Source organism: Amblyomma mixtum, chromosome 3 (assembly GCF_055824585.1).
Source record: "Amblyomma mixtum isolate Tamu chromosome 3, ASM5582458v1, whole genome shotgun sequence".
NCBI lineage: Eukaryota > Metazoa > Arthropoda > Arachnida > Ixodida > Ixodidae > Amblyomma > Amblyomma mixtum.
In genome coordinates, this window is record NC_143014.1 from 247,436,684 (window position 1) to 247,459,870 (window position 23,187).

Consider the following 23,187-nt stretch of genomic DNA (forward strand, 5'->3'; position numbering starts at 1 on the left):
GAATTCGCCAGATAACATCGCTGATATTGACAACAGCTAGACATTACGTACTGTTGATTAAATCCACGATCCAGCCTACCAGCGACAAGATGTAACCCTGGCGTGCGATTCTGTTGTTTGGCTAATGCGGATGATTTTGCATTGCTAGTCCGCGTCACTAGACACTCTCCGTCGAACGTGACCCTGTCGTTTCTGCGACGCACCAGCCGTCCAGTACAGGCGAGAAAACCGAGCCGGCGACGGCTCATCGTCTTAGTGGAAGGCCTGCTGCTTGCGCGACGACGTTAGAGAAATAGTGATTTAGCATACTGAAAGTAGAATAAGAGAGGACACTCCCTTAGACCCCAGGAGCCCGGTCGATTCTTGCCCATCTAGCCGTCAGCGTGAGCAACTTGCCCACAATTTCTGTTTTGGTTTCACTGGATCGTATTTCAGATTGTTTACGTGGTAGCCAATGTATTTTAGCTTGTGCTGCAAAACTTTCAATATACTATCGATGCTATTGATAGTTGAGCCGCTCTCGAACTATCGATAGTATTGTTGATAGCGCACTATCAATACTACTATCATTAGTTAGTAGTTTCGATAGTAGTATTGATAGTACTATCGTTAGTTAGTACATTCGAAAGTAGTATCAATAGTACTATCGATGATTCTATCCGTAGTACTTTCGATTGTATTATCGATAGCCATATTGATACTGTTTGCTGTATTTAGTTCTATTCATTCTATCAAATCAGCCACGCGTGTACACTGCTTGATAAACTTCGCTTCTGGAGTGTGTGGTATGGAGGTGATGATATGAGCAACTGACAGGACTCGCCCGTTTTCGCCGCTTAGGCGTCACCTAGCTGTGCATACGTTCCCGACGTAAAGTTACTGGACAAAGTGTTAGTGCCGCGAATGTCCTAGTTCCGAAGTGCGAAAAGCATTTTTCCAGCGGTTACGTGAGCAAGACGACGTGTGCAGTGCAAGATGGTGTGTTCGCCAGCACAACTCGTAGCGCTGCTTGTTCTTTCGTCGGATGCATTTCCCAGCTACCTCTTAAACTTAACTTTCCCGCTTTTTAGTCTCAGTCTAAAGTGGTAGTCATTTTGTTTTTACTCGAGTGTGCTGTCACAGCCCTGCCAGTTATTTTTAAAATAGGTAAACTTGTATATAGGTCGGCGTATAATAGAAACAGCCACCTGGCATGCGCAGTGCATATGTCATGCTATCACGGGCTTACAAATAATAAGATGTACAGCAATTAACGTTCTTTGTTCTTGTTCCTGCCATCATGCTGTCGAATGCCTTCATTACGATGTGATATATAAATCGATATATTTATGTGAGACTGCTTCCTGTAATCTGTGATTTTTTTGCTCATATTTAGCTTTTGTCTAGCTGATGTATCAAGATGTCCTTTTCATCTAGTATTGAATTGAAAATACTTCCAAGCTTCGAGCGATAAACCACTGCCACGCCTAGAACCGCACCATCGATGAAATGCTTGATAAACATCCCATTACATTTCCATGCCCTGAACACAAGGTAGATATGACCGCGCACGCTCCAGGTTTCCTTCTTCGAACGAGGATGCGGCATTTCAGTAAACAAAGAAGATCGGACACCTCAAATTCGCGCCACTGGCGAAAAGCTTTACTTTTGGGTATGGATGTATCGATGAACATACTCCGGGTCCTTTACTGCGGAATTAAACATTGCATTCATCCAAAAGACGTTCATAAATATATGCATTGAGTATTGCTGGTTGTCAGTTATCACAAATGCCGCCACGGTGGCACGGAGGTTGTGGTACTCGGCTGCTGAATAGAAACACGCGGGTTCGGTCCCTGGCCACGGCGGCTCTATTTCGATGGAGGCGAAAGGCAAAAGGCCTGTGTACTAAGCGATGCCAGTGCACGTTAAAAAACCACAGCTGGCCCAAGTTTACCCGCAGACCTCCACTACGGCATCCCTGATAGCTTAAGTCTCTTTGGAGCGTTAAGCCTCATAAGACCGTGAAACCAACCAGGTATCGCAAATGTTTCGCTATATCGCTGGCCAACAAATGCATAACATCAACAGTGTTACTATCGATAATGTTGCTCTCGGCAGTCTCAGTATCGATAGTCTTGCTATCGATAGCAGACTATCGGTAGTAATACTATCGATAGTAATACTATTGATTTTTCTATCGATAAAGCTATCGATAGTGTATCGATAGTAGTACTATCAATAGTTTGTTTACACTAGTGATAGCTAAACAAGCTATCGATATTATCGATAGTCCATTTCCCGATAGTTTTGCACTGCTAATTTTAGCGCACCCAGCGGTTAGGGAAAGCCACTGGCACACAATTCTTTTTTCGGCTTCACTGGCGCATATTTCAAATTGCTTGCGCGTTACCCACATTTGGCTCTGGCAGGAGGTGGACCATGTCTCGTTTAATCCCTTCTGCAAATTTCGTCGTACCGAAATTATTACAATGTAAGTTGTGCAGGAAAGTATGCCTATAATTCAGTTTCAGTTAAGATAAGATAAACTTTATTTTCCATCAAAAAAAGATGGAGGGAGACGGGGCTAAAAGCTGCAACCGCAGCTTGACTGGTCCCCGCCCCCCTATATGGAAACGACAGGTGGCACTTGACAAACATTTAACAACAAAAAGCATGTCAGAAGAACAGTCGTTTTGACACGACTAAATGAAGAAATGCCTATTGTAATAATAAATGGCAACAAAACATGATACTGAAAAAAAAAATCTCAGGAAGGTACATTGAACATAGTTAATTGAACATGGAATTTGAACATGGTTACCGAAAAAGTGATACATCAGATTTCAGGACTAATAACAGAACATCTCTATGAATTATACAATATTAATAGCGGTTACATACAGTTTGCGTTTTATTGAAGAAAAATATTCTTAAGCTGCGTAGAATTCAGCGCTAAAATGTCTACATCTTCAGAAAAAAAGGAGTTTAAGACCGAAGGAATGCGGTGTTTTAGGGTTTGTGCAGCGTAATTTGTTCTGCAGGAGCCAACTTTCCAGTATTCTGGTTTTCTTGTGAAGTGACCTGACGAACTTTTAACGGCTAGTTGTGCTAATTTTGTTAGGATTTTGCTATTTTGCCTCCTTTCTCGAATTAATGCGAGACATAGGTTGTACTTGTACATCTCTTTAATGTGTAATAGGCCCAGCTTGTGGAATAATGGCTGTACATTAGAATCATGTGCAGAGTGTGTAATGATTCTAACTGCCTTACTCTGTAGTCTGCTAAGTTTCTGGATACCAGTCATTGTGGTCGTTCCCCATACGAGTATGCAGTAATTTAAGTAAGACAGAAAAAGGGAGTTGTATAGAAGCATCATGACATTTTTCGGTAGAAAATATTTGTTTCTATGGAGAATTCCAACTACACTCGCGATTTTTGAGGCTATATATTTTGTGTGCCTGTTCCAGGACATCGTTTCTGTAAAAATAACCCCTAGTGTTTTAAATTCGTCGACAACATCTATCTCCGAACCATTTAACTTAAGCCTTAACTCAGACGGAACTAGTCTTGATTTCGCGCGGAAAACGATCGCTTTTGATTTCGAGCTATTAATTATTAGTCCATTGTGTTTTGCCCAATCACTTACTTTAGCTAACACGGAATTTGCAGTGCTAAACAATTCTGTACATTTATCGGAAGCACAAAAAATGCTAGTGTCATCGGCATAGATGACGAACTTAGTCTGCATATCCACGTTCACAATGTCATTTAAGTATATATTAAATACAAATGGCCCCAAGATACTTCCTTGCGGGACTCCTGATTTAGTACAAGTCACGCTTGAAGAATAACCATTTAGCTCAACATATTGTACGCGATTTGAGAGGTATGATTTAATTAGCTCAAATGGTAGCCCGCGAACACCATAATTTTTTAATTTTTCGAGGAGGAGATTTCGGTTGAGGTAGTCAAATGCCTTGGTAAAATCCAGAAATATGCCTACTACATACCTTTTACTATCTATATTGGTTAAAATGTATTCTTTCTGGTCAAGCAAGGCAAGTTGGGTAGATCGAAATTTCCGAAAACCGTACTGGGAATCAGTTATGCTATTCATTTTTTCAAAAAACGTTTCTAAACGTATTAGAATCAGTTTTTCTAACCCTTTAGAAAACACGGGAAGAATAGAAACTGGGCGATAGTTATTAAGATTGTTATGATCACCTTTCTTGTGTATAGCTCGTACTTTTGCTATTTGCATATCATTAGGAAAGACTCCAGAGCTTATGCACAAATTAAAAATGTATGACAGGATAGGTGATATAACATCGAGGACATACTTTACGGGCTTGATTTTCACGTCATGGGCATCACAACTGGTTGAATTTTTTAGTTGCATCATTGTTAAGTACACTTCATTGGGGGTAACAGGATTCAGGAAAATACTACTAGGATATTCTTTATTGAGGGACTTTGCATGATCATGATTAGGTAATGCTGGTACAGGTAAATTGGCAAAGTGGTCGTTGAATGCATCCGCTAAGGCATGGCCAGATACCGTCGCGCCATTTATCTTTAGCTCGCTAACCGAGCCCGAAATTGATGAACGGCCAAGAACATCATTGAGTTTTCGCCAAGTAGACTTGCAGTCATGCTTGACTGCATTAAAATAGTTTTCAAAATAGGCACTTTTAGCTTTCTTGATTTCTTTATTAAGACAATTTCTATACTGTTTAAATTCTTTCAGCTTAGCCATATCTCGGGTCTGTATAAACCTATAGAACAAGTCATACTTAACTCTAATTTTACACCATAGGTGATCGTTTATCCAAGGTTTCCTGATCTTCCTAGACACACTAATAGTTCGGAAAGGAAAATGTTTTCTGTAAAGCTCATTGAACCTATCTGTGAATAAACAGAAGGAAACATTAGGATCATCTGATTCTAGAACGTGTGACCAGTCCTCCTTATTTAATTCATCCCGAAATTGGTCTAATTGCGCTGGTAAAATTTGCTGGTAGGTAACTACGCGATTTACTTTTTTTCCCTTTTCTAGAGGCTTCACACATATAAAAATAGGAAGATGATCACTGAGATCGCATACAAGGACACCTGATTTAGTTTTATTGGCTGTGTAATTAGTTAAGAATAAGTCAAGCAGTGTTGATGTGCTGGATGTAATTCGTTTTGCAAGGTAAATGGTGTTTCTTATATTTTGTGCTTCAAGCAACAGCTTAAATTCTTTGATACGACCTGAAGTTGTTTCAAGCATGTTTAGGTTGAAATCTCCCCCGCAAACAAGGCCAAGTTCGCAGTCATTAACGTAAGAAAAAAGGGACTCAAGAAAATCGAAGAAAACTGGCAAGTTTCCTTCGGGGGGTCTATATACCACAACAAGAACCATCTTGTTGCAACGTAAAGACAATACCTCAAAATCTGTTGTTGATTCCGTGAAAGCTGTCAGCAATTCGTATTTTATGTCCTTCCTTATCAGCATGGAAACACCGCCTCCTCTGCCGTAACTTCGGTTGAGATTACATGCCTGATATTCCGCCGTACAAAGTGCCTCATCTTCGTGCCGATACCATGTTTCTGTCAACATGAGTATATTAAACTGGGTCTTTATTTGACTGAGCAGAACCTCTAGTGGCGTGCTTTTATTTCGAGCAGATTGCATATTAGCATGAAATATTTTAAAGGACGAGTGAAAGTCTTTGCCTACAGATGTGTCAAAGTTATTCAGAGAAACATATTGTGTATCCATGGCAGAATCTGAGGGAACAAAATAAAAGCACAAACGTGGAACTATCGAGGGCCACTTCTTGCAACTTTGTTCAGTTCATTCAAAGCCTGGATGCGCCATGCACGCTCTCCGTCTCTGCGCCGTAGAAAAATCCTAGCATTTCTGTGCCACACATACTGGAAGTCGTGCTCTTTGGCCCATTTCTTCGCTTCAAAAAGTAGTTCCCGTGAGTGCTTTGTCAAGTTCTCTTGTATGTAAACCTGTGATGAGTGGGTGCTTAAGGCACGCCTCTTCTCAAACCATTCTTCTCGTGTGTCTTGTCTGGCGAAGCGGAGTATAATGCCAGGAACCCTACCGGGCTTTGCCGGAAGGCGGTGAATGGCTACACTGTAAAAAATTTCACACCTTTAAAGGGAACAAACTGACTAACACACCCTCGCACCCGAAAAAATAGGAGTTTCTGTTACTCGTGCACCCGTCCTGCACCCGTCCTGCAACCTAGCATTTTAGGGGCGGGTGCATATGGCCAAAAAACCCCCCAGTGCAAGCAAGGGTGTTCCTTTAAAAAATGTAAAGCTGGCTTCACCTCAGTTAAGCATGCCGGACTAATTGGGGAAGGGAAATGTAAAAAACAAAATATAGCTGTAGCTCGTGTGTTTTATGGGACAAAATATGTTGGCGTGGTTCCTGTGACAACAACACGTGCACGTGTGAAGCAGTAACATGCGTTTTCGGCATTTTATCCACGTTTCGACGCGATTGTTACGGCAACATTCCACATGGCGATCCCAACTTAACTAATTATGAAGTCAGTACAAACGCTCTGACGGGGGCGATAGTATGCGCTTTTGAGGATTGCACTTTGAGGCATGGTTTACATCTTTCGCAGCCGAGAACATACATGCAGTGGCGAGAAAAATATTGGTTCACTCGCAGCTGAAAAAAAAAGTTATTGATTTTATTACAAATGCCAATAAAAATTGCTGGAATAATATCTATGCCACGAATGTGGGTGCTCATTGCTTGTTTTGATAATAACGTGCTCCTGTACTGAATCCATATCAAGGTGAAGCAGTTACGACTGCATCGCAGTGAATAGAAAAATCATTACGTTAATGTCTTGCGATAATACAAGGTGTTCCACGTAACTTGAATCAAGTATTTCAAAAAAGTGGTTAACTGCAGCCCGCTAAAACCAACGATACATTGTTCGCCATCATGTGGCACTCCTCGGAATATTTTTTATTGCGCTTAATTAGTTAATTAACTAAGATTAATTATGCAAATTTTCAAATATTCATTTTAGTGCCAAGACCGTTACGTTAGGTTGTAGAGCAGGTTTATAAAAAACCAATCCAGTTTATTGTAGCATGGTATCTCATACGGGGTCCTTTTTTCCGGCATCTAAAGAAAGCCCGCGAAATATGAAAAAATACCATGTGACTACGCTCGTGCGCTACCAAATTGCAGCGCTCTCAACGGCGTTTCGAGCAAACGCAGCGTGCCCGCTGACCGTGGCGAAGTGAACGGCCGCCGCGCCGCTGCAGAAAGTGCTGACGCGCGGGCTTTTTTTAGATGCCGGAAAAAAGGACCCCGTATGAGATACGATGCTACAATGAACTGGATTGGTTGTTTATAAATCTGCTCTACAACCTAACGTAATGGTCTTGGCACTAAAGGGAATATTTGAAAATTTGCATAATTCATCTTAGTTAATTAACAAATTAAGCGCAATAAAAAATATTCTGAGGAGCGCCACATAATGGCGAACAGTGCATCGTTGGTTTCAGCTGGCTGCGGTGTACCGCTTTATTAAAATCCTTGGTTCAAGCTACGTGAAACACCCTGTATATGTTTCAAACGGAGTACTGTCTACGCGAAATCATTCTACTTTACACACGAAACTACGCACAAACAACAAGACTCAAATTAGCAATTTCTTGAAGCAACCTCTGTGTCAACTGGAAGAAAGGTAACTATGGAGACCTGAAGTTAATTAGGTTCCCATAAGAGCTTGAGAAGGTCAAAGATCAAAGGGAGGAGAACAAAAACTGAACGAGTAGCAGAAGGTACCTGTGCAAACCCATTACAAAAAAATGCTGTGGTATACGGCGTTTAATGTCTGAAAGCTAAACCTGAGCTATCGGAGACACCGTAGTGGAGGCCTACATACTATTTTCGGCAATCGTGGGTCCTTTAACGAGCACTGACATTCGCACAACACACGGACAATTTAGGCATTTAGTGCTTCCGGTTTCCGTTCTGTACAAACTAGCGAACATCGTCTACGCACAGCAGCGCACAGGACATAGAACATGAGCTAGAACTTTTAGAACCTTAAGCGAACATTTCCATCCTCCCGCTGATCTTGTAACAGGCGCGCCGCGAGTGGAAGCACGCTGTGCGGGGCCATGAGAGCGCCAAGGGAGCCGAAGGTCTACTTGACCGCAGAAACATCTGTCGCGATCAGACCTTGCAGTACGCATTCGGCCTTCTGTGTTCCTCTCAATCACCGCTGCGTTTTGTTGATTAATTTAGTTTTATGAAGAGCAATGCCACAGGCCTAGGGGCATTATGCCTATCCATCATAACCTAGCGCCCTCCCGCCCATCTTCTACCTCTCTGAGCTACCTCACCACGAATGCCCTGGCACCGTCCCTGTGCGGCGCTTCGAAGTTGTCGCTTGACGGTGAGGCCGCCGACCTAAAATGTGCTACGACCTGCCTGCCATACATTTCATGCTTCCTCCACTTTTGACGACGATATAGGCTACACTTTTTTTAATATATATTTTGCCACCACCGAATTGCAGCCGCTGGAGTGAACGTAAAAGAAAAAAACGGCAAGGGGGCCAATTCATGATAACTTTTGAATCCGAAGAAATATATCTAATTTAATCACTTCGCATTTTCCGTAGCTGGTAACGGTTGGCAATCGTTGCGTATGCTGTTCCGGTGCTGCAAATACATTCTAGCTTACGTACGCACTGTAAAAAGCCCAATAAACTGAATTCAAAACTGAAACTGAAACTGCATTTCCGCCGCTAGGCGGCCATCGGTACCTTCGGGCCTTTGTTGATTTATTCCCGCCCTTCTTTCCTTCCTCCATGTTCCCGCCTGTTGTGTGTCACGTGGTGTGGCCGCGGCGTCGTGGTGTGCGGGCTTCAGTGGTTGACGTGAACTGCGTTTTCGACCGCATTTTCCGAGGTACCGCATTGAACTGAAGTGTTTATTGTGCATATATAACTGGAGTAGTGCGTAGGTTCGTTCACTGCTGTCCATGTACTCGTATCTCACGTATCGGAACAGAAACAGCCTTTGGAGGCTCTGCCGAATGCGTTTCTTTGTTGTAGATTGGCAGAAAGGCCGACGCTCGCTCACGTTTTAAAGGGTTGATATCAGGAAGCAAGGGCGAAGTTATAATGTGAGCGTGTTTATGCACCACAATGCATTTGTAATGTAGAAACGTTGTCCTGAAGTCGGCGTTAATGAAAAACACGAGCGTTGCGGTGGTTTGGAGACGTACTTCAGCTCGGCACGGCAACGCACCTGCCTCGAATGGTAAGCAATCCTATGTCTTCATGCATGCTGGTTTGCATTATTCAAAGCATATTTTACGGAAGAGCGGCCTCAAGGCTTGCCGCTTCTATTACCAAAGTGCCGAGATCTGCAGACAGGCAGCTCTTTCCGTGTATCGAGGGAGAGAAGCAGCACTGAACAGAGTTCGCCGAGAATCATTCTACGCAGAGCTGTTGTTGTTTTGACGAAACGAATGTTGCAGAGTACTGCCTCATGCTACTTAAGAGCTCTAGTATGTGTGTTCTGGCAAATTTAAAGCCGTTCAACGCTATTTCGTCAAATTCGTTGTCCTACGGTTTATCTGCACATGGTAATTTTTCCGCCCGTGCGTAAGGTCTATTCTGTATCTCTGCGTAAAATGCGTTGCGTCAGCGGGACGTCTGAGATAAGCTTTCAATTTTGTGTGCTGCAGGCGCTGACCGCTGGTCGTTTTTGCATCAGGCCAGGTTTTTGCATAAATTTGTTGACGCTGCTATCTATTTTGGTTTTTAATTGTTTTTACAACGTCATCCAGATAAAAGAATCCTGTGCTGTGCCAGCTAGGTATATTTAGCTGGCTTTTTCAAGTTTTTAAAAGCTTCATTGTTTGGCCATAGTGACCTAATTTCTGAATTTTGGCGGTCTGTAATCGTGATGGTATTAAATGGATGTCTGCAGGGGGAAACATCTACATCCACATGGGAGTCCACAGCCACAGCTTGCACCTTGTTGCCGCTGGGAAATATTCACGAGCAGTATGGAAGCAAAGGTGGGTTTTAGTTCTTGCTGCGAGCTTCTTTTTATGTTGTATGCTTGGTTCTCTTTTGGGCCATTTTCCCTTCTTTCCTTCATCAAGCTGCTTCATGAAACAGAGTACATAGCCTAACTATGCCCTCATTTATTTGTACATCCTTGCTAGTTCGTTGTCAGCATAGGGTTATTGCAAACCAGTTTGAGTGTTGTTGAACGTAGTTTTCTCGTCATCATCATCATCCTGATTACACCCACTGCAGGGCAAAGGACTGCCTTTGCCAGCTGCGGCTACCATATCCCTGCGAACTTGGCACTAGCATTTGGTGATAAAAAGTGTGCTACCGCATAATGTCTTCACCTCATCCACCCACCTAACTTCCTGCCGCCCACTGCTACGTTTGCCTTCTCTTGGAATCCACTCCGTTACACTTGAGCCCGTGTACTGTGCGATGTCAGTGCACGTTAAAGAACCCCGGGTGGTCGAAATTTCCGGAGCCCTTCACTACGGCGTCCTTCATAGCCTGAGTCGCTTTGGGACATTAAACCTCATAAGCCAACCAACCAACACTTGAGGACCAACGGAGTGGATTCCAAGAGAAGGCAAACGAAGTGCCAAATGTGTGGATGGGTTTGTTTTGTATGATGTGAATGGGATTAGGACAAAAGCTAGAGCTTCTTGGTGCATCTTTATTTGTGTGTCACGAAGTTGGGAATTTCTAAACATTGTCGTTATCAGTTGTTGATAATGGAAAATGGGTTGTTACAAAAGTGCTGCAAAATAAAATCCTGTGCTAAAACAGAACCTCTACTCACTGGGTGCTCACTTTAAGACCTGCTTTTGTAACTAAATATATGTGGGCATATGTAAGGGTCTCAGTATGACAAATATAATGTAGGTACAGTCATTTAAATAAGCCAGTCAGAAGCCCAATGCAGAAGCAGGTATGAATACTTAGATAATGAAGAGTGATAATAAAAAAAAACCTAGACCCTTACTGTAGCATCAGCATTCAGGTTAGTTAGCTGTAGCTAGAATCAACTAAAAGCCACTGATAACGGTGGCATAGAAAGCCTAGAGGGTTAGTTTGTGGGACATCTGGCACCAAGAGCACACTTACAGATGTAGGCAAGAGCAAGCTGAATGGCTTTTTGGCTTTAATACATCTTCCATTTCCTGTACAGTCACTTATGCCAGTCCGGTCTATGTTAAAGCAGAATAGCCAACTGTGTGACTCATAACCCCACTGTTCTTTTTTTTTTTTGAGGTAGCAGTAGCTGGCATCACAATTATTTCAACTGTGCAGAGCATGGGCCGCAGTGTAATCAGTAGCAGTTACCTGCTGCTCCTAATCCAGCATATCTGTGACTTGCAAGCAGAGTAGTATATTTCACCTCACCACTTGCAGTGCATTAGAAGTTGTTAGTGAAAGGCAACGTCTTCCACCTAACATGGCCAGTCACAGTTTCGGAAGCTGTTGCCTCACTAGCATAGGTTCGGCTCCATTTTACGAAGGTGTGAAATGGAACATACTAGAAGTGTGGCTAAAATGTCACTCTGGTTGTTTAAAATAAGTGTTTTCTCTCGGGTATAAGCATGCATTTGGGAGGTAGCTGCTTATCTGACTAGTGTAATGGTAGCCACTGTGTAGATTGTTTTGTTTTGTTTTTTTCAATTAATGCTGTTGTTTGTCGCTTTTGTTTCTTGTGTCTGTGTACAAAGCCTGCAGTATGATAGTGGATATAGCACTTGTGTTCATATTGCCTTGTGATTACACATATTGGCAGTAAAGTACGTGGAGCACATGTGATCATTCCCAAGGAACAGCTGGAAGTCAACAAACGGTCTCTGATCACTTTTGGGGAGCTCATGGTTAATCTTTAAGGTTTCTTTAAGCTTAGCCTTTGGTACGCAATGAATTTTCATGCTGCTGTGAGGTGCCTGCAGAACTGCATTATTTTACATTCTAGTACACTCTCGTTTGTGATTACTTAGCGATTATTGATGTCTGTTTTGACTGAAGTAGTACCAAAAATGTTTCATTACATTGTGAAGCTATCACTTAAAGGTATAGTGCTGACTCACTACTGATCTTTATTGCTGTTAAGCAATAAATAGATGAAAAACGAGCACTACCGACACGTGGCACTGCATCAAAGATTGACTACATAAAGCAAAACAAACATTGGCGAATAAAAACAAAAAGAATAAAAGATGTTGAAAAAATCACTATTCTGCCTTCTAAGCTGCTAAGGTAGCCTATAGTCGGGGACAGCTTTCTGTGGCTATGCAGTGGAAGGTACGAGCACGTACCGCCAGCTTAACCACCTATCTCTGTCCCTCTTGACGGTGTGATAAGAGGCACGCTTGTAAAAGCCTTGCCCTCATAGCTTCCACTGCATAGCCACAGAAAGCTGACCCCAAGTATAGTTCTTTTCGTGTGAGCACAACAGAATGTTTGCTGACACACTTGTCTTGCTCCTGACGGATCAAACGCATCAACAACAATCTCGTCTCACACGTGTCTCACAACTTGAAAAGAATAGGAGCTAGGGCCGGTGTGCGAGTAGTATTCTCAGCTCCAAGCAAATTGCAATGTCTCTGCAAGAGTGTCAACTGTGAAGGGTTGCCACCCGCAGAATGCGAAAAGAACCAAGAATTCTCTTATGCACAAGTGCCCCAAAAATGTGGCACACAGAAGTGAGCTATCCCGCGGAACGGGCTGTATCATTCAAACAGGAGATGCCTAAACGACTGTCTGAGCGAACACAACAGCTCCTTAAAACCACCTCCCGAAAGCAATATGGTTATATATTGGCTGTCGTGTGAAAACTGTGCCTCTGCTTTCAGCCAACCATACTGTGCACTTACATAAGGACCAGCATACGCGGGAGATTGTTGTTGATGCGTTTGATCCGTCAGGAGCAAGACAAATGCATCAGGAAACCTACTGTTGTGCTCACGTGCAAAGAACTAGGCTACCTCAGTAGTTAAGACGGCAGAGTAATGGTTTTTTCTACATTTTTAACACTTTTTTTTGTTTTTATTCGCCAGGGTTTTTGCCCTTCGCAGACAATTGTTAATGCAGTTCCAAATGTTTTGCAAGCAGGCAAACTGTTGCAAAAAAAAATGTTGGTTGTGCCCTTTTTTCACTTGTTTATTGTGTGGCAGCAATAAAAATCGTCAGTCAGCGCCGAGTCTGTCTAGTTCTTTCACCCCATTATTGTCATGGTGTGCCCTTCATGCTGACGAACATGTACCGACTAGTTCAAGAAAGTAACTTTTTACATTGTGAAGCCATTTTACCAATTGCATTCGCATGGTTTGAATGAATGACCATTCAGATTGCTATTGCATCTTTTTGGAAACGAACAAGCTTAAATTTTGCAATCTTACCTAACTCTTAGGATGCTTATGTTTGTTATTAGCAGCATTAAGTCTCCTTTGCTGCTCACGTCTACAGAAGGCAAAATGCTCGACTCATTATGATATTGCGGGGACCATATTTGGTAGACTGGCAGGAACAATGCCACCATCCAAGTAGGGGAGTGGGAGTTCTCAGTGTCAGGGTTATACATCTGTACAATGTAAAGATTCAGATTGGTGTCCTCTTTGTAACTTGCAATTGTAATTTTTCTAGTGTTACAGAAGCCTCTTAAAGTCCAGCCAATATATTGACCTATACGGAAGCTGCTATATGCCTGATGAGAAGTAGGCTGTGTATTTTGTTCCTGTGCAATACTGAATAAGGTGATTCCAAGCCACCTTATCCAGACTTTTGCACTCGACTCCACTTGATTTCTTAAAGAAACAAAAAAATCATGGCTTACTTTATTACTATGACAAAGATTTTTCCATCATGTTCTTGGCAGAGAAAAAGAAGTTTCATGTCGTGGCCACCGTCCTATGCTTACAAGCAATAGCAAAGCTAAGTCTTGCAAAGAAACATGTAAAAAATAAATGTTTTACGCATGACTGAAACTTTTTCATATAAATGATGTGCTTTCATATCCAATAAATTGGACTCATGTATAAAACATGAAAGAAGGTACAAAAATATTGGAAATTGATATATGTTATCCAATTTATGTTCTCATAACAGTCAATTGAACCATTTTTCTGGGTTATCCAAAAGGCAAAGGATGGAATAAAAGTGTTTCAGAGATGAAAAAAACGCGAGGCATGTCAGTCAGCTAAAGAAAAGTATATTTGAGGCATATTCAGCCACCAGTTGCACAGTGAGGTTGGCCTCATTTATTTTCTAATGGCTGTGACATTTCTAAAATTTGAATTGGAGCAATTTTCGTTTTAGGCAAGAAAATAATTTTGCAATTTGAGTCTACCTTCAACCGCAGCATTGCTGGCTGCTTGCTCGACACTGCGGTGCATGCTAGAGCCGGCATCAAGGAGACACAAAGCTTTGCTGCACGGTACTCCATGTGGATGCTCCTCATATTTTGGTTTTGAGAAGTCTGCTGGCATATTCGCTCAAATTTTGTCAGTTTAAACTCAAGCATGACTTAAGTCCAGCATGCACCATTGAGAGAAAGATAAAGGCTTGATGTGGTGAAAAATGGGTATTCCTTGTAATGGTAGCACTCTTGTAAACCGACTAGTGAGTTCACCTTTGTTTTCTTGAATATTTTGTTGGAGCACCCAGAGGGCTACGACAATCTTAATGGTTGTCTCCGCCCATGTAAATAGCTTATACAAGAACAGTATTTGACCTTTCTATGGCCTCTGAATGCTTGCTGTTGCTGCAGGGGGCCTCACACTTCCACCAATGCTGTCACAAGCACTCCTCCCATGTGATGTGGTGAAAAAGTCCATTCCACTGAAAAGTTTAAATAATTTTCATGGTAGTAGAGGTTTTAACTCTGATTGGTCAGACCGCAAGAGTGCTTCCCGGCTGAGTACTGTTTGTGCCGAGGAACGAGAGTCATTCTGCCATGTGGCCACTTCAGTTTTACTTCTTGTAAATCTATCGTTCAGCAGATTTCTTTATTGCCGAAGCTGGTGCCATCGAAGACCAGCACACCATTGTATTCGTGCAGTGGAGTGCTGGTTTTGTGTAATTTACAGCCGGTGGCAAAGTGTGCTGGAGTGAAAAGGAAGCACTGTGCAGTGTCAATGTTGAACGCTGGGACTCAACTTGCAAGATTGTTTTCTCGCTTAAAACAAAAAAAGAGCTCCAATTGAACTAAAAATAAATGCCATTAAATGGTGCTGTTTAACTTTCTATCTTTCATAATTTAATTAAGATCACCTTATTATGTAGTAGACTACTGAATATGTCACATAAAGCAAATTTTCTCGACTTTAGGATCCTTTCGCTGACTTGCCTTACTTGTTTTGCTCTCTGAAACATTTTTATCACCTTTGCCTTCTCGACAGCTTAGAAAATAGAATAATACTGTGAGAACATAAAATTTGATAAAAGATCTCAAATTTTCATATTTTGTACTTCTTACATGTTTTATTTAAAACAAATTAAGTTCAATTTACTGTATTGGATATAGAATACCTTTAATTTATATAACAAAAACTTCATAGTCCTGCTTAAGAATGTTTCTTTTTACAAATTTTTTTGCAAGGTTAGGTTTGGCTATCGCTTACAAACGTGAGATGGTGGCCACGATGGGAAAAAATTATTCCACCTAAAACAAGCTGGGATAATGTTTGCCTAAGTAATGCAATAAGCCATGAATTTTTTTTAAGAAATCGAAGATTCAGTGGTAAGCCTGGAACAGTTGGCATGGAATGATCCAATGACATATAAATGCCAACTGTGTGCTGGTTGGTTTGAAAAAGCCTTTATGATATTTTTGTAACTCGATTAATATTGCAGTGTAGGTTGAATGCAATTTTTTCTGCTTGCATAATTGGAATGGTTCCATATCATGCCGTTTATTTCGCATCTTGTATGCGAACTTATATTGCATCGCCAATATTTTTTCCTGCAAGCATTCACCCCATATGGATATTGTCTCCTGAGCAGCGTACTCAACTGATCCACTGGAATGGTATCACTGTGTGTACCTTTGGTAAATTTCTGGGAAAAATGTATGCATTCACCTGGGTGCTTGGCATTTTCATGTTTCATTTGTAATTGCAGATGAAATGCAGATCTGTCCTAAGGATGAATGTGGCCATTTGTTAACACCATTTTACAGTAGTGATATTTGCCAAATGATTTATTCTATTTATCTAGTTTGTACTTTTGTTCACTACATGGTGCATGTATGCCTCAAAGAAAGAGAACGCAAACCAGAAAGGAAACAGCTTGGAACCCCTTGTGCTCTTTTTCCAGATTTAGATTGTCTATTAGTCTAGGCAAAGCAGCGTGCAGGGTAACAGGACACTGACAGGAAGACGCAGATACTGTGCTGACTAACAATTGAGGAATTTATTGCTTTGCTCACTATAGATACAGGAAATATCATCCAAAATACAAAAGAAGGAAAGTCATGGAATCATCATTTGGTCATATCTGTCGTCATTATTTATCCAGATAGTCAATTTATTTTTTCGTTGGCGTTAGTGATGATGTGCTTGCGTAGGTTGAACAATTCTTGTGTGTCATGCATGTCTCATATGTCTCGGCATGAGCTGTTCATTATATTTCCTAAGAATTTTACATTGTCGAAGGTGTGGGGTGCACTCACAGTTCGACACGTGTCTTGCTAGTTTGCTATTATATCCTGTCTCAGTGTTGCTGACTTGTTCTATTAGACAAATGTTGACACGCTCACCTTATTTCCCAACATACGACGCTTTGCATGAGAGACGAATCTTGTAAACTAAGCCACAGTCGCATGCTGTGAATTTGTTTCAGTGCTTCATCTTGTGCTGGGCTGTTTTTAAAGCACCTTTGCTGGGTGCGTTGCATACTACGTTCAGCTACTTTCTGCAAAAAAGCAAATGAAGCCATCGCAAAGAACTTCCGCAAGCTGCAAAAGAAGGTCAAGCGCCATACAGTGAAGAACGAAACCTAAAAAATTGTGTCAAGCCAGCAACTTGACCAAATTAGTGCTGGCTATGAAGAAAAGTGATGGCCTATGCCTGAATGCATTCTCTATTGAAAAAACGCTCAGCAATAACTGGCCTTTGAGAGTAATTGTCGCTGAACAAGGATCAAGGCAGCAACCCTTAGGGCAGTATCTGCAAGAATTACTCTCCTTGTTCACTGTGGGAGACCTCTTCCTGGTAAAGAAGCCAGAAGTGTCCGCATTCCTCTCGAACAGCTGTACAGAAGAATTGTCTTCTCATTCTGATAAATGACTTACATTGCACGCTGCTAAATGCCGCCTTGTTTGAGACGATAAGAGAAGGCATTAATTCAATGGGAGCAGTACGATTCCAGAACCTGTGCAGAATTAATGCGGATAGATTCCTCGAGTTGCTAACCATCTACTTCCGTTCTACCTATGTAAAGTTTAATGATGTATGCATACAGTGGCAGGGAGTATGCACCAGTTCCGGCGTAGCACTAATTCTCATTGTGCTGCTAGCCTGTCAAGATAGCCAACTATTAAAAAGCTTTGCATGGCACCAGTTTGATAATGACCTTCCGATTTGGGGACGACTTCGTAGTAAGCACAAGCTTCATAAACAAGGGCAATACAACGGCATTGTTGACATCTTCAAGACCTTCTACAAAGTTCTTGCCAACTTTGAGCTGACCAAAGAAATGCCACTGGAGGTGCAGCTTCCCGATCTATGGCTGTACTTTGTAGAGACCCATATGTGCTGGCGTTTCTTCCCAGGGTCGAAAAAAAGGCTGTTGCTACTGGCGCACTGAAAAATATTCTAAATAGGTCGTGTATTGACCGTCAGCAGGAATGCCTTGAGGCCCACCTGACATGGCTACCTGAAGCTGATTTTCCAGATGACCTCATCTGCAGCCTTGGCTTCAGGATAAAGAAATTTGCCTATCTACCTCTAAAAGGCTTCAGAAAGAACGGACCATAGCTGTCATAGAATATTATTATGGGGTTTAGCTCAGCAGCAGGCGCGACAGGTCGCACTCAGAAGGCACACCAAACCAAGTCACCCCAAGCACTAGCTGCAGCGTCCCCGTTGTCGACTGTCCAGCGTCAAAATGTCCTCTTCACCTTGCAACTTGCACTGTGGCACTACCCCCTCCGCCTCGCGGAAGGAAGCACAGTCCCTGGGTGCCTGAAGGTGGTGTGATTGGTAGGGCTTAAGACGGGTGACGTGCGCGAGCTTTGTGGGGGGGCCGTGGGAGGAGTGTGGTAGTGCAGGGATGTGATTTCATAGGTCACATTGCTCAGTTGCCTTAAGAGAAGATGCGGTAAGGACCCATGCAATGAGGCAGCAGCTTCTCACCCAGGCCCACATGGCGCGCAGGGAGCCAGAGGAGTACGTGGAAGCCAGGAGGGTAGTGGGCAACATGGTGATTAAGGTCATAGGTGCATGGTATCAGCCACGCGCTAAAGAATGGTCAGGCAGGCTGGTGTGAACTTAGTATGCAACATGCCCAGCAAGGGTGCTTCAAAGACAGCCTGGTATAGAAGGCAGTCAAATTCACAGCATGCGACAGTTACTTAGGCGCCTTGTTTACTAAGTTCACACCAGCTTGCCTGACCACTTTCTCTAGCGCATGGCTGATACCATGCACATACGCCGTCACAGCTAACTTCCATTCTTTCTGAAGCCTCGTTAGGGTGGATCAGAAAATTTCTTTCATTATCTTCAAGCCTACGCTGCAGACCAGGTCATCGGGTAAACCAGCTTCAGGTAACTATGTTAATTGGGCCTCAACGCTTTCCTGCTGACGGTCAATACACAATCTGTTTGAGACATTTTTTTAGTGTGCCAGTAGCAAGTCTTTTTTTCAACTGTGGGACGTAACACGAACACATATGGGCCTCTCTGATGTGCAGCCATAGATCGAGAAGCTGTACCTGCAGCAAGAACTTCGGAGAAGGTCTTGAATATGTGAACAATGCCGTTGTATTGCCCTTGTTTATGAAGCTTGTGGATTACTAGGAAGTCGTCCAAGAATTGGAAGGTCATTATCAAATTGGTGCCATGCAAAGCTTTTTAATAGTTGGCTATCTTGACAGGCTAGCAGGACAATGAGAATTAGTGCAACACAGGAACTGGTGCATACTCCTTGCCACTGTATGTGCAGGTCATTAAACTAAAATAATAGATGGTTAGCAACTCGAGGAATCTATGAGTATTAATTCTGCATTGGATCTGGAATCATGCTGCTCCCATTGAATCAATGCCTTCTCTTACAGTCTCAAACAAGGTGGTATGTGGCAGCGTGTAATGTTAGTCCTTGATGACAATGAGAAGACACTCCTGGCTTTTTTACCAGGAAAAGGTCTTCCACGGTGAGCAAGGAGAGCAATTCTTCCAGATACTGCCCTAAGGGTTGTTGCCACGATCCTTGTTCAGAGACAATTACTCTGAAAGGCCAGTTATCATTGCGTTTTTGCCACAAAGAAGGCATTCAGGCATAGGCCCTCACTCTTTTTCACAACCAGCCCTAGTTTGGTCAAGTTGTTGGCATGACTTTCTTTTGCAGCTTGTGGAAGCTCTTTGCAGTGGCTTCATTTGCTTTTTCACAGAAAGTAGCTGAATGTAGTATGCAGTGCTCCTAGCAAAGGTGCTTCACAAACAGCCCAGCGTAAGACGCACAGAGACAAATTCAGGCATGCGACAGTGGCTTAGTTTACAAGATCCCTCCGTCACGCGGAGCGTCCTGTGTTGGGAAATAAGGTCAGCATGTTAACATTTATCTAATGCAACATGTCGGAATACTGAGAAAGGATATGGTAGCAAGCTACCAAGACACGTATCGGACTGTATATCACACTTTCGACAATGTAAAATTCTGAGGAAATGTAAGAGACGTGCATGGTACATGAGAATTGTTCAACCTGTTTAAGCACATCATCACTAAATCTAACGAAAAAGAAATCAACTACCTGGATAAATAATCACGACAGATTTGACAAAATGACGATTCCATGACTTTCCTTCTTTGTATTTTGGATGATGCTTCCTGTATTCATTGCAAACTAAACAATAAATTCCGCAGTTGTTATCGCTGCATCTGTCTTGTCTGTGTCCTGTTATCCTGCGTGGTTTTGCAAAGATTCATGCACCAACTGGCCGAGCTCCTTTTCTTGTAGTAGTTTAGTGGCCTTGTGCAAATGTTTCTTTTTGGATTTTTGAGTTTACTGGCTGCAGACATGGGAGATATGTTAACTTAGCACTGTTGCCTGCCTTTCAAGATGTCACTTGCTTGGTATAATAATGAATGCATGCTTTGCGTTAGTTGCAGCCGACCACTCTCATGGAAGGGGTCGTATTGCTGACTTTGATCAGATACTGTGCTTTGTGTTACAGTGAATGTTGCACATTACTTGTCATTCGGTTTATTGTAAAGCATTTTGAAGTGCTCTATTTTCGCCTTTGTTGTCATGGTGTTTTGTGCCTTTTATAGTCAGTTTACCCGCCAGGCAGGCCAGTGGTTTGCACTAGCTTGTAGCAGTTCGTGCAGAATTAATTGCATGGCCTGACCACCTTCATTCCATTTCATAACATCTAGCTTTTTAGCTAAAACATTGTTTATATAATGCTGCTTTGAGCTATTTTTTCTAAACCACAGTGGCCTCTTTGGAATGGTTCAAAAGATAACAGCTGGCGCTTGCTTGCCACTTGGGCAGATTTTCTTCTTTCTGTTAGCGTTAGCATGCATTATAAAACACATTGTTAATGAGCAATATGTTGGCGTTTATAAGGACCATTGAGCAGTGTAAACTGATGTGAAATATTTTACTGTTTTTGTCTGAAATGCAGACTCACACCATGTATGCTGTTCACCGAAGACAATCCCGAGGTGGCTGAGAACCTGTTCGTCGAGGGAGGATGACTACTCAGCAGGCTTACCACTGCGGCTCACTCCACAACTGCCATAATGTCAGGAATATGCGTGTTCAGCATAAGCTGCCTTAAGTTTGCTTTTTTGCTTATTCCTGGGAGTTAGCGTCACAGTCCAAGCCTTCTTCAGGCTGGTATAGAAGGCTGCACAGGCATGAATTTTTCATTCTGTTTGCTCTGAAAGGCTGCACAAGCATTAATTTTTCATTGTTTGCTCTGGAAAATTAGGAGGTAGAGTAAGTGCAATGGAACCTTATTCTTGCAGCACCATAAACCCAAGAACGGCAGGTATGGTGCTGTTGTACCTTAAAATTTTAAGTTCCTTGGATGGCAGTGAGGAATTCATTGGAGAAGCTTCTTGTGCATTGTTTTATGGATGTTTTGTTATAATAAAAATTTTCAACATTTCTGCAGTTTTGTGTGTTTTGTCAATAAACGTTTTTCTTAGGTGCATACAGCCTGTTTACTGCTATGAAGAGCTCCAGTAATACAGGTATATTGAAATACATAGGCATTATAATGGTAAATTTAAAGAACGCTTAAGAAAAGTAATAAAAGTGGGAACAAATTATGAACCCATTGCATGCTTTTTCCTGAAGGGTGTAGGGGTGTAAGAAGCATAAAACTCCTGTGGCTCGGTGGTAAAGTGTGTGATATACCTCAACACCTTTGGGTCAAGTTATATCATTTTCGGGTTGGTTTTTTCATGAAGCACCCCATGTGAAAGGTGTATTGAAATCACAAAACACCCTTCTGGGCCGGGTGTAAGGGTGCGAGTTATAGACACCTGGAAACTCCTTTAAGGGTGTTTTATTTTTTACAGTGTACAACTTCATGCTTGGCTAACTCTGGAACATCAATTGTCTCAGCGAGAGCGTTGATTTTGTCAAGCAGATTTTCCTGTTCACTCTCTGCGACTCCGTGAATCTCTAGGTTTTGCTTACGGTTCCTCCATTCAAGGTCATTTAGCTGTTCTTGCATAGTTCGCACTCCCACTGTGTCCTGCTGTTCAAGTTTTTCAACCCTAGCCTTAATTTCCTTGATTTCTGTTTCATGACGTGCTGTGTCCACGAGAATCTGGTCGTACTTGTCAGACATTAATTGCACAGCTTGTTCGATGTTTTCGACGGTGCTCTTCAGGCTCAGAAGGGTTGCAAGTTTTTCCTGTATGTCCACAAGAGCTAGACTAATGTGGGACATTTCGTTAGTCTCATCTGCAGCCTCTGAGGAACTAGCTTTCTTCGATGCACCTCGTGATCGCCCTACTCGGCACGTCTGGCATCGCCATGCCTTTTTTGTCGTTTCCCTCATGCCGTTAAACTGAGCTTCGGCGATACCAGTGCATTTCCCCAAGTGATAGACATAATTGCACTCATTACACTTCAGGTAGGATTCATCCTTGTCTATTTCTGTTGAACATGTCAAGCATATCAAATCATCACCCATGTTTACAGCACAAGTTTCTGGCAGCAACAGAGAACACACAAAGTAAAAAAAAAAAAACCGCGCGATCGGTACAAGAAAAAGAAGACTGACCTGTAAAAAGTCACAAAATTGCCTTAGCCGGAGCTGTCAGCGTGTCCCCTGTCGCTGCCAAAATGCCCGCAGATGCGTGCCGTGTCTTTTTTATAGTCCGTGTTGCGGGTGGGTGTGGCTCCCGGCAGGCTTCACCACGGCTATGATAAGGTCAGTCCCCTTCGTAATCGATGGTCCTCTGATATGGCTTCGCCGACTGCAGCAGGCCGCACGGTGCTACGCGCAGGTCAAGCGCTGCCGATGCCAACTGTAAAAAGTCACAAAATTGCCTTAGCCGGAGCTGTCAGCGTGTCCCCTGTCGCTGCCAAAATGCCCGCAGATGCGTGCCGTGTCTTCATTGAGTTTGGATGAGGATTATACAAAAGAGGGTGATAGAAGCATCTGCGGCCTTAGCAAGCTGTTAGTTCGGGTCCATGCAATCAGTGCGCAAAATATCATAATCAGGCATCAACAATAAAAAATGTGTACATTTTTTATGCATTGAAGATATTAGCGAAAACTAACAATCAACTAAAGGAAACTTATTCAACCAATGAATTGAAGGAAACGACAACAGAGAACGTTCGTTACAAAAATTGAATAATACATAATTACAGGTTGAAGAGTATTAGATCAGTCTATACAAACAAAGTAATACACTTTTAGTACACTACATTTCGGCAGGAGATCGAAAGTTATTTTTATAGATAATGTCCTTT

At 42.4% G+C, this 23,187-nt stretch overlaps 2 long non-coding RNA genes across 3 annotated transcripts in view; both read left to right on the top strand.

Annotated features, from left to right (window-relative positions):
* The window catches only part of LOC149354275 (uncharacterized), a 73,779-nt gene that overhangs the window by 36,138 nt on the left and 14,454 nt on the right, over window positions 1–23,187 (top strand). The window lies entirely within an intron of this gene.
* On the top strand, window positions 9,127–21,332 carry LOC149354276 (uncharacterized). Its single transcript, XR_016289642.1, has 3 exons — window positions 9,127–9,285; window positions 9,961–10,051; window positions 20,873–21,332. It is a non-coding gene; the product is annotated as an uncharacterized LOC149354276 (long non-coding RNA).